This window comes from Harpia harpyja, chromosome 1, assembly GCF_026419915.1.
Source record: "Harpia harpyja isolate bHarHar1 chromosome 1, bHarHar1 primary haplotype, whole genome shotgun sequence".
Classification (NCBI taxonomy): Eukaryota; Metazoa; Chordata; class Aves; order Accipitriformes; family Accipitridae; genus Harpia; species Harpia harpyja.
Window position 1 is genome coordinate 78,659,124 of NC_068940.1, and position 11,387 is coordinate 78,670,510.

Genomic DNA, 11,387 nt, shown 5'->3' on the forward strand with positions numbered 1-11,387 from the left:
TTTTTAATGGAGAAATTCAAGCTAGTTTAGCAGGATCTGAACCAAAAATCCAAAATTTACCAAATCTGCACTATGTGCAAAACAATGTGATGACAGAAAATAAATCAACAATGACATTTTATGTAGGAAATATTTAAAGTATTTATTACTGTAAGCAACACTTTTATCTGGATCATGATGGCAGATGATGGGTCACAAGGGTTATCAGTTGAACTAATTTTGTCCACCTAATATACCAATGAGCTCAAAAACTGTTCAATAAGAACACAGAACTTGCTAATGCTAAAAAAAAAAAATAATAGTGACTGAGCAGACATGGTGAAATAGCCTATGGGCTAGTTACTGAAAGCAGTAAAATTATGAACAACTGGAATAAAAAAGTGCCTGGAGTGAACTGAAGAGTATCTAGGATTAACTGTAAAACACTGCAAGATAGCGGTGGGGGACAAAGAAGAGCAAGGGAAAATAGTCATAAAGCAATGAGCCACAGCAAAATCTGATATGATCAAAGACATAACAAAGCACATGCTGTGAGGCTTCCCTCCCTCAAGAGAAGAGTGGAATTATTGCAAAATAACTTACATTTGTGATAGTAAGTAGCCAAATAGTGCCGCCTTTAACTATAGCTCACCAAAGAACTGATGAAGAGAGGGACAGCATAAGCAAGGAATTACTTAGTAGTAGTACAACATCTCTTCTTACAAAACAACTTATTAGCAAAAGATATTAATGAGTGGAAAAATTGAAATTAACATTTGAAGAAGAATAAAAAATGCAAACTTTTCATAACACCCCAGAGGGCTTTTTCTTGCATTTACACTATCAAGCCAAGTATCATTTATCTCAGGACTCCCTAGGCCAGCAGTTGTCTACCAGCCACTGCATCTAGCAGACTTAGGTGACTTTTTCTTCTATAATGGGGACCAAGTTGCTTTTGAACCTACACCGCCTCTTAGCACCCACTGCCCTTCTAATGGTTCCAGGGTGCTCAGGTAAGAAGCAGATCTGAGGTACAGTCTACAACAGGTACCATTGCGATCAATTCATAAAAGGTAAGAAGCAGGAATGCCTGGCAGTCTTCGCTTTCCTCAGGACGTGATTCTTCCTTAGGCAGCAAGGGCAGCTTAGTTCACAGGTAAGTGCCTGAAACATGCCTGCCCCCCAATAGTATGGTTGAAAGACTCTTGAGCTGAAGACAGCTGAACAAAATTCCTTTAAAAGGAGGATCTGAAGGAATGTGAATATCATAATGAGGTCAGGTAAGAACAGAATTAAATTCCAGCACATTCAGATATTCAGTGTACCTTGAGAATAAGGCAAACAAAAACATGTAACTGAAGTGCATGTAGACAAAAGAAGACTTTGATATATGGCCTTGAAAAAGTATTTGGGCAAATTGCAGCTGGAATATTCATGATTTCTAAGACTAAAGCATACTGTCTCCAGGAAAGTAGTAGAAGTCCCATCTGGTGAAACATTCAAAATAAACTGCCTACATCAGTGGAACACTTGCTGAGCCAAACAATCCTGCTAGCCAGGGGAAAGTACCCAGGTCCCCACCACTAAGGAGTGCTACACTGCTGATATAGGCCAGGTAGCCTACGGTGACAGTTCTGCAGTATTTACCATTATAACAACTTGTTTTGATTACTTTTACCTTCATTAATCTTTATGCAATTTAATAATGTTTTAAATCTTCAGCTAGAATTGGATACCATATGTTGACTTTCTCATTTAAAAAAAAAAATCTGACAATCCTTTGGTTGGAAGCCTTACTTCTTCACTTTAGAGGAGAATCCAAAACAGGGCAACTGTGAGGAGGAGCTGACTGTAAAGTCAAACCTAGCCTTTCTACAATCTTTCAAATCAGAAAAAAATTACAAAGCTTTTGAAACCCTTCATTTCCCCCTTGTCCCATAGAAACTTTTTAGAAGATTGGAAACTGAACTCCCCCATGATTTCTTTGGCATGGCACACTAAGGAGTCAGCAGAAGGTTAAGGGACTTATGGACAAGAGGAAAGATGAATTTGGGAGGAGGATGGGGATGAAAATTGAGAAGCAGATGCAGAGAAGTGAATTGTAACAGTTGACTATCTGAAGAGAATGAAGATTGGACCCTGTGAGAAAAAATACCACATGATTATATAACTGATAGTATTGTAAAACATGTACATCTTCACTTCCATGCATGACTGTTTTGTTCAGACACTGAGGCAGATATAACAATTTAGGATTCATATAAAACTTGATGGAATTAAGAAATAACAGAAAGGTGTTTTGTTCTATAGGTTCTAATACTTGCAGGCACAAACATGAACAATATCATTATTTCTCACACCCACAAGTAGGCCAGGCTGGGCTCCTGGGGACTGGAAAACCTTAAAAATTATGATATAAAACTAATTAATTAGTCATAGACAAGTGAAGAAAGCCCCCCTTATTACAGCTAGTAATCTCTGAGGGGAAAAATATTAAAAAGGGAAAAATAAAATAAATTTGTCATCAATTTTTCCAAATTTTAAAATCCAACAAGTGAGTAAAGGCTCTCTCTCTTTCAGCTTATCTGCATTTGGTATATCATACATATCATTAGTTGCCAGGTTCTCAATTGACCAAAAATGTCAACTTTCTTCATATGCTATTTGTCTAATACAAGCATATTTATTCACTACTTGTAAAATGGACCTAAAATGTAGTGAAAGCATGGCCCAGAGATATTAACTTATCACCTTCAGAATTTTTGGTATCGAAATTAAATAAGATTGTGAAATGACTACATTCCATCACTGCAGACTTTAGGCTTCACTTTTACAAGATTTGCTTCCTGAGAGTTAAATGCTATCCAAGTTGTCATCACCACATCAGTATATCAAATTAAGCTGACTTTTCAAATGAGCTTCTAATCTGTTGGCTGAAAGAAGAAAAAAAAAAAAGGCATGATCTCACCACACGTGGCCCTTGTCGCCAGTCTGCATCCAAGCAATTTTACCTCATGGCATATACTGCCATATTAGATGACATAATAGAGCTTATTTGAATTAGCTTCACTTTCCTGGTGTTGTCTAGATTATTATAACTAGAGCAGGCTATTTCACACACTCTACACTGGGTTTATAACAAACATATGTGAGACTTCTGGGATGGGGAAGCTGATGCAATAATAAGTATGCTAACAAATTCAGCCAACATGTTGTTAATTTTCCAGTTGTAGGCCCTTATCTTCCTCTAAGAGGGTGATGTAAGTTTTCTGTAGACTTCAGTGAAGGAGTATGTAGCTACACCTGAATGGCTTCTCTGGCAAAACAAATATCTAGTTCATTATCTTTCAATACCAAATGTTCAGAGGCATGTTTCTGTTTCTTCTCTGCTCCACAGAAAAGTACCCAAGTGCTGCAAGATGAACGGTTAAATTACCAAGTTTGGTTTCACCCTCGTACCACCTATAACCGTGGCCTGTGTGGCTTCCCAAAACCCTCTTTAATAATCAGGATTCTCATGCATTGGACTCCCAGGTCCCAGGTAAATAGTACCTTGAGGTAAAATAAAGTCTGTAGCTATAGAATAGGTCCACTCAATTTTGATTCTCAGAGCAATTTCCCTATGGTCTGGTGAGAATAGGGCAGACACGGCATTTGAGCACCAAGGTCTGTATAGGTGTACAGTGGTATGGAGCATAACTGTGTGAGCCTATGGAAAATAAACTACAGTAACAACACTGGAACAATTTATAAGCTATCATATCATGCCAGCAACAAAGCACCACAAAGCCGCTCGCTCACCCCTCCCCCCACCCCGGTGGGATGGGGAAGAGAAAATAGAAAGAAAAGCTTGCGGGTTGAGACAAGGACAGGGAGGCATCACTCACCAATTATGGTCATGGGCAAAAGACAGACTCAACTTGGGGAAAGAAAAACAAAATGAATTTAATTTGTTACCAATCAAATCAAAACAGGATAATGAGAAGTAGACCCAAATCTTAAAACACCTTCCCCCCATCCCTCCTTCTTTCCTGGCTCAACTCCACTCCCGAATTCTCTACCTCCTCCCCCCCAGCAGCACAGGGGGATGGGGAATGGGGGTTGCGGTCAGTTCATCACACGTTGTCTCTGCCACTCTTTCTTCCTCAGGGGGAGGACTCCTCACACTCTTCCCCTGCTCCAGCGTGGCGTCCCTCCCACAGGAGACAGTTCTCCACTAATTTCTCCAATGTGAGTCCTTCCCATGGGCTGCAGTTCTTCATGAACTGCTCCAGTGTGGTTCCTTTCTGTGAGCTGCAGTGTGTCAGTCACAGACTGCTCCAGCACGGGCTTTCCCATGGAGTCACGGCCATCTTTGGGGGCATCCACCTGCTCTGGTGTGGGGTCCTCCACGGGCTGCAGGTGGGCATCTGCTCCCCTGCTCGCCTCCAAGGGCTGCAGGGGGACAGCCTGCCGTCTCACCACAGGCTGCAGGGGCATGCCCTCCTCTGGCACACCTCCTCCCTCTCCTTCTTCACTGACCTTGCTGTCTGCAGAGAGGTTTCTCTCACATTCCAATCTCCTCCCCCACTGCAGGTTTCCCCTTCTTAACTCTGTTCTCCCAGAGGTGCTACCACTGTCACTGATGGGCTCGGCCTTGGCCGGAGGCAGCTACGACTTGGAGCCAGGGAAGCTTCTAGCACCTTCTCACAGGAGCCACCCCTGCAGCCCCTCCCCTGCTACCAAAACCTTGCCACACAAACCCAATACAGTAGGAAAAGCGTAAAAAATTAGGGGAAAACTGCTTTGCTTATTTGCACAGCAGAGGGCCAGACTAGCAATACAAATATGCTGGAAGCATGTACTAGCTAATGACTCAAAGGATGAAAAAGATGCTAACTAACTTCATTGAATTAAGGGTGGAAGAGAACTTACTGTTCAGCCTGACTCCTACTAAACTAGCAGGCAAGACACTTCAGTAATCATAGAAACTTTACAAAACTTTCTAGTGCTAAACTCACTAATTATTGCAGATTTCTTCTCTTTCATAAATAAAAGTTTAAAAAAAATGATAATGTCTGGTTATATAGCAAAACAACAGAAATTACCAAAGCAATGCCAGGTTGGGAAGACTTTAAATGATTCAGGAGATCAGTTGATAGATTACATGAGAAATGAAGCAACAGAAAATTGACTTGTTCACAATATCTGCTTTCATCTTACAGCTTGCACTAGAAATTGCAGTTCCAGTGAGTACTGTACTATGAAGAGTAGAGAGCTGCAACAGCATTATGAGATCATGCAGCAACAGCAAGGCAAGCCAGCCAGGCAGAAAGCCTGGCACAGAGAACTCTCAAGATTACATCTTTTTCTTGTCCAACACTAATGATTGTTCAAGAAGAAACAATAAAAAGCAGGAAGAAATGACAGTACTTACAGAACATGGACAGACTGGTGCAAAAAACCACAACCGTCTCCTCCCAGAGGCAATACCAGAGAATTTCAGATTCATCAGTTGTGATTACAACACAGAGTCCACAGAGAATACCATGGTATCGTGACAACTGTTTAATTTAGAAGGCAATAAATGAAGCATTTATTTCAATTACAAAGGGAGAAATATAAAAATCAAGGCCATAGAGGATCTGCTATGTGTGATTTCATAACACCATTAAATGCAATTCTTAAAAGATTTGGGAACATACCATCCTTAGCATATACTTATGGTATCATATATTGTGAATATCCTTGTTCTCCTGCTCGCACTTATGGAAAAGTTACCCTAGCTATGTACAACATGCATTCATGTGCCACCTTGTAAGTGAAGTGGCCATGGACTGAATGTCAAGGACAGCTCACCCTATGGCAGTCAAAACTTTCCCAGGCAATGCGTGCATGGAGGCACAGCACAGCCATTACAATGCAGTATGCACAAAGCCTGTCTGGGCCCTGAGGGTTTTTTTGGTGGTGGTTAAAGGAGAGGTGATGGAGAAATGCAGCTCTGTTAATGCAATATATGCCATGCTGCTTGTTCTCAGTCCTAAAGAAGATGCCTTAGTCATGGTCCATCATTAGCACGGATGGATCCATAACAGCTCCGGAGGATGCCATTATTGACTTAGGTACTCAGAGAAATGCAGCTACGCTTCTAGGTGTCACTGTGGTACTTAAAAGCCTGCAAAATACAGAGAGTCTGTGAATATCTTCTTAGACTTCATAAATATGTTCTATAGGACTCATTAACATTTTGACAATAACATATTTATACTTCTATGTGCTTTTTCAAGTACATAATGTATAGAATTGCTTAGTACCCTTTTAACCAGTTCAGTAAACCCAGGTACCCCGGTCTTTTTTACTGCTGTGAAGGTAATAAGCTCACTTATTAAAATCCCATTGTGTGGGCACTCAATGTTCTTGCCTTAGAAAAGGAACAAAGGCTCAACATTTTCAAACATTTTTCCCTTTTCCATTAAAGCCCCCTGTAGTCTGAGGTAAAAGCAATTTAATAAAGCCTCCTTCTGATTACAGCTCTAAAAGGAAGAAAGGAGAAACTTCATAAAAGTTTACCAGAACACTAAAACAAGTAGGGGGAATGATTTTTATGTCATTTTTGTGATGTCTTCTAGACACTTTTACATGTCATCAGACCAATTAGCCACAAGGGTGAACAAACTGAACCAGAATGACTTCATCATTTAACAGCAATAGCACCTTTTCAAACATTACCATCCAACATTCATTTCTTTGAATCAAAGTGGGACATCAAAGATGTTAGATTAAGAACAAAGAACCATAACTGCTGAAAAAAAGTGATGGTCCAAGAAAAAGATTAATCAGATAGAGGTGCAAATGAAAGCAATGAATCTCTAGCAGAGATTTTAGTATAAACATTAGTCTTTGCACATCAAAATATGAATGGTGAAAAACTTTACAGAATTTTCCAAATGCTAATTATTACAAACTTTGGACTCTTGAAAAATTTACTTATAGTTTAAAACTGATCCACTTGTATATATAAATATATGTCTTAAGACACTGGAACTACTAGTGTGTTATAATGTCTTGGTACAAGACCAGGGAGGAAGAACTAAGTGTTTTATCAGAAACTTTTCTACATATATAAGCTGGTTTTAGTCTGTGTATGTCCAACATCCATTGCTAGGGGAATAGCTCTGGAAATTGTATTAATAATACCATTAATAAATGATAAATGGATATACAAGCAACTGCAAACAGGGTACCAGCTATGTGAGCACGGTGCCAGTGAGCCAAGACGTACTCCTAAGCCCAAGACATTAGACAGTTTTTGAGTATGTCAGGCCTGACCTTGGATATGTGGATGACAATACATTTTGAAAGGCATTTGCTTCCTCTTTGAAGATCTAACTGTAACAGCCACATTTTTCACTATTCATTTCACTTTCATTTATTTGAAGAATAACAGAAAGCATACAATACTGAGGAGTCCCCAGGAGGTAGCCACGTGTCCAGTGCTCTGCCTTGCATTTCTGGACGGCCTGCGAAAGTAGCTACACCCTCTGGACAAGCAGCTAGTCATTTGCTGAAGTGACAGAAAGATCATTATTCATTTATAAATTGACATTATCAGTGAAGACCTCTGCCTGTGTTTATAGTCAGATTTCTCTTATGTTACATATCAAATAATATCTCTCTCAGAAATGAAAACACAATCACTACCAAGCAAAGAAACATCTCTTTTTACTATCATTGTTAAGCACAGTACAACTCAGAGTGAAAATCCATGACAACCAAGCTGGACGCATTCAAAAGCCTCACATGTACCAAGTTAAAGTGAAGAACAAGGAGCGACATCCCTTGGAACAAGAGGTGAGATGTGAGGTGGTCACTGTGCTGTCCTGGGAGGATGGATTTTCTAATGGGTCTAGGCAGGTGAAACCTGCATTTTACCAGAGGTTAGACCTAGGAAAGTTAATGGTGGGCCTGCAACAGAGAAACACATACAGGACAGTAACTTTGATATACTTTGTTTAGAAAACTAAGTCCTACCCTATTTTTACATATGGAATCTACAATTATTAACACTATTACCAGAGGTTTTGTAACTCTTTCTTCATGCCAGTGTTCCTGCAATAACGCAACAGCTGTTTCCAATTCCCTCCTCAGTAACAGATGGGTATGAGAGCTCCTGTACTGAACACATGCATAATGAGCAAGGCACATATTTGGATGGAAACTACACAACTGAGGTGTCTGTCCTGCCCTCTGCTTCTTTCTGTTGTCCATGCTGTTCCCACTTTATAATAATGCTTTCAAAGGATTTCTCTGGAGAGGGCACTGGAATTAAATTACATCTCTACTTTTGATTGACTGCAAAGCAGCTGTCAGACAACCAAAGTGTCTCCAATTTCCCTCACAAATTGTAGTAAATAGCTGCTAAGATAAACTTTGCCAAGCTGGTTATGCCTAGCAGTGCTGATGCTGAAATATGCACTGGACTCAAATAGGAGGAGAAAAGAGTACTTGGCAGTAGGTAGTAAAATGAAGAGACAAAGCTCATAAGACTCCAGCCAGTGTAAGCTTATGTGTTTTGAGAAGGAAAAAAAAAAAGTGGAAAACGAGAATGGAAATAAACACAAAGATAATGCAACTATTGCACATTTGGTTATCAGAGGGCCTCCTTTCCTGAAAAATATTGAGGCTTCTGCTGCAAAAACACCTTGGCTGCATCTGGAAAATCCTAACGCTACATCTGTCGCCAGGTCTGGGTGATGAATATTTTGGATGGGTCAAAATGATATCTTAATTGTTTTCCTGGCAAGGGACCCCTCCAGTCCGACCTGTCCTCCCCACCTAACCACAACACCCGAGTTTTTACAGCCCTGGGCTTTAGCACAAATGGTAAGCGGGAGGTCTGGCAAGAACAGGGCAGTGCCTTCACCTGGCTCTCCAGGGAACTATCCCTTACTGACACAGGAATACTCTCTGCTACGTCAAGACGTCAGTCCTACAGTGCTAACTATGGAAGGCAAGATGCAGAGGGAAAAAAGAAAAAAAAAAACCCATTGGGGGGCAAGGAGGGAGGACAAATGTAACGAGGCACCAGCTAGCAACTTCATAATGAGGGCGCCACCGTTTGCAAAATCAAACCTCACCTGACATTAAGCAAATCCTGTAAGTTTTAACATACCGCCAGGTTTTTGCCCGATGTGCCAGCACCTGGCGGCAAACCGCCTTCAGGGCCGGCGACCGCTGCCCCTGAAACAGCGGCGGGGCGGCCCCGAGCGGGCACCACCGCCCCGGCCGGCCCCCGCGCGGGGGACGCCGCGGTCCTAGCGCCGGCCCCGCGGCGGAGGCGACCAGGCGGCCCTGCTGCCACCAGGTGGCACTCCTGCCAAATGCCTCACCTGTTTCTTGCCGGCAGACGTTAAAAACTCTGTCTTCTGTTCATGCAATTCCACGGCGTAGGACCGAACACAGCAAATCAACATTTTCGCCGAAAGTACACGTGCAGTTAGATTTTGGAGATGCATATCCTGTAAATTCGCCCAAGATGTTGTCTTTGTAGCGGATGCAGAAATAAAATCAAGGCGATGTGGAGGTTTAGAGACACAGATTACTGCACTGGGAAGATCCCACTGGAGACCAAAATTTCCTTTTCCTAGTCCTGCTCTCATTTACATGTCTTTGAATACAGCATTGCACTATCCACTATGCTACATCTGGCAAATCCCTGCTTTGCCAATGTTTTCTCTGGCTTTAACTATTGCCATTGCCACTGCCCCAGCCCTTTGTGCTCCTTTTTGCCAATTCAGCACCCCTAGAAACATTGACAGGTAAATCGGCAATATTTAAATATCCCTTCTAAAATCAGTTTAGCACACATGGTAAAAGCCTAGTGAACACACAACAACTTTGAAGAAAGACTACAGTACTATGAATAAGCTTTAAAAAAAAGATGGAAATAAAGTCATAAGATAGAAGGAAACAATACAATGCAGTTTTCTGAAGAGATGATGTAAAGACAGCACAGTTCATGCTACTGATGAAGAGCAGGTACAACCATATGCACTAATGAGCACTTTCCGTAAATAAATGGAAGAAAGGAATAAGGACTCGAAGTTTAATAAGTTTATTAAACATTTTGGGAAAACTGACTTGCAAAGGTGAAAGTGAATCCTGGTTAAAAAGACCGATCTTATAAAGGAAGCACCATTCTTGCAGAAACTAAAATCTGCAGAGAGATTTTGCCACTCTTATTCCCTGCAGAAGCTCAGCAAAGAGGACAAGATGTGCAGGAAAGCAACTTGGGCACAAGCATTTACTATGCACGTAACAGTGAACCTTTTCAAAATGAGGGCCTTAGTTTCCATCAAATTTCACAGCCGTCTTTTGGCTGCTAGGAATGATACAAGTAAAATATAATCACTCCATTATGCCCTGCGTGTGGATACTTTTCCCTCTTTGGATGAACTGCCAATGTTGTTTTATCAGAAATTCAGGGTGGCCAGTGCCATTCTCCAGTTTATCCCAATGGTCCCCAAACTTCAGCTAAGTCAACATAGTTCTGAGAGTTAATGGATTAGAGGTCTTTAGCCCAATTTGTGCAACATGAACCAATTCTTTTCCCTATTTCTTGCCTGAAAAGCTAACAGTGTAACTACTGCATATGGAAGTCAGCATTTTTTCCACCCCCAAAGAGGCAATAGAGAATATATGCTGTTGCTTTTCCCTATTCCTATTCCTTTCTGGGCAAAATTAAGTGTCACCACTTGCTAAACTAGGAGCATACTTTGCCTGATTATTTCAAAAGGTGTAAATAGTTTAATGGTAGTTATGAATAGATACATAACAAAAAGAACAGTGCAGCCTTCAGACTGCAGGAAGTGCCTAGACCTTTCTCCTGGGGCAGGGACAGGCAGCAGACCTGTCTGCAAAAGGTGTGCTCGGCACGTGGCTGAGCTACAGGAGGTGGTGAGAAGGCCGCGTAGCATCAGGGAGGCTGAGAAGGAGTTAGACAGCTGATTCCAAGTGCAGTCTACAGTGGACCCACAGCCCACGGCCAAACAGCCAAAAACTCCCCCGCTGGCACACACAGAAGAGGGGGGGGGGCAATAACACAGAAGAATGGAAGCTTGCAATGGCAAGGAGCAGCAGGAAGAAGAGACTCTCCCTGAAGCCTGAGGTGCCCTTGCAGAACCGCTTCACCACTCTGTAGACTGAAGAGGAAAGACCCATCGCATCAGGAGAGATGCTGGAGCTGAGTAAGGCAGCCCGCTCTGCTCCCTGTATAACAACCAGTGCAACTAAGAAAAGGCAATGGGTGATAGTAGTAGGCGACTTTCTTCTGAGTGGTGTGGAGGCACCCATTTGCCAGCCTGATGCACTCTCTAGAGAGGTGTTCTGCTTACCGAGGGCTCATATCAGGGATGTCACTGAGAGACGAC

General features: G+C 41.8%; 1 long non-coding RNA gene across 1 annotated transcript in view; it reads right to left on the reverse strand.

Moving 5' to 3' along the window:
- The window catches only part of LOC128147986 (uncharacterized), a 33,100-nt gene extending 23,962 nt beyond the window's left edge, over positions 1–9,138 (reverse strand). The window contains exons 1-2 of the long non-coding RNA XR_008237151.1: positions 9,096–9,138; positions 7,765–7,923 (exon numbers count right to left, since the gene is read on the reverse strand). This is a non-coding gene — a long non-coding RNA (uncharacterized LOC128147986). The remainder of the gene's footprint in view (positions 1–7,764; positions 7,924–9,095) is intronic.
- Positions 9,139–11,387: the final 2,249 nt, after the last annotated feature.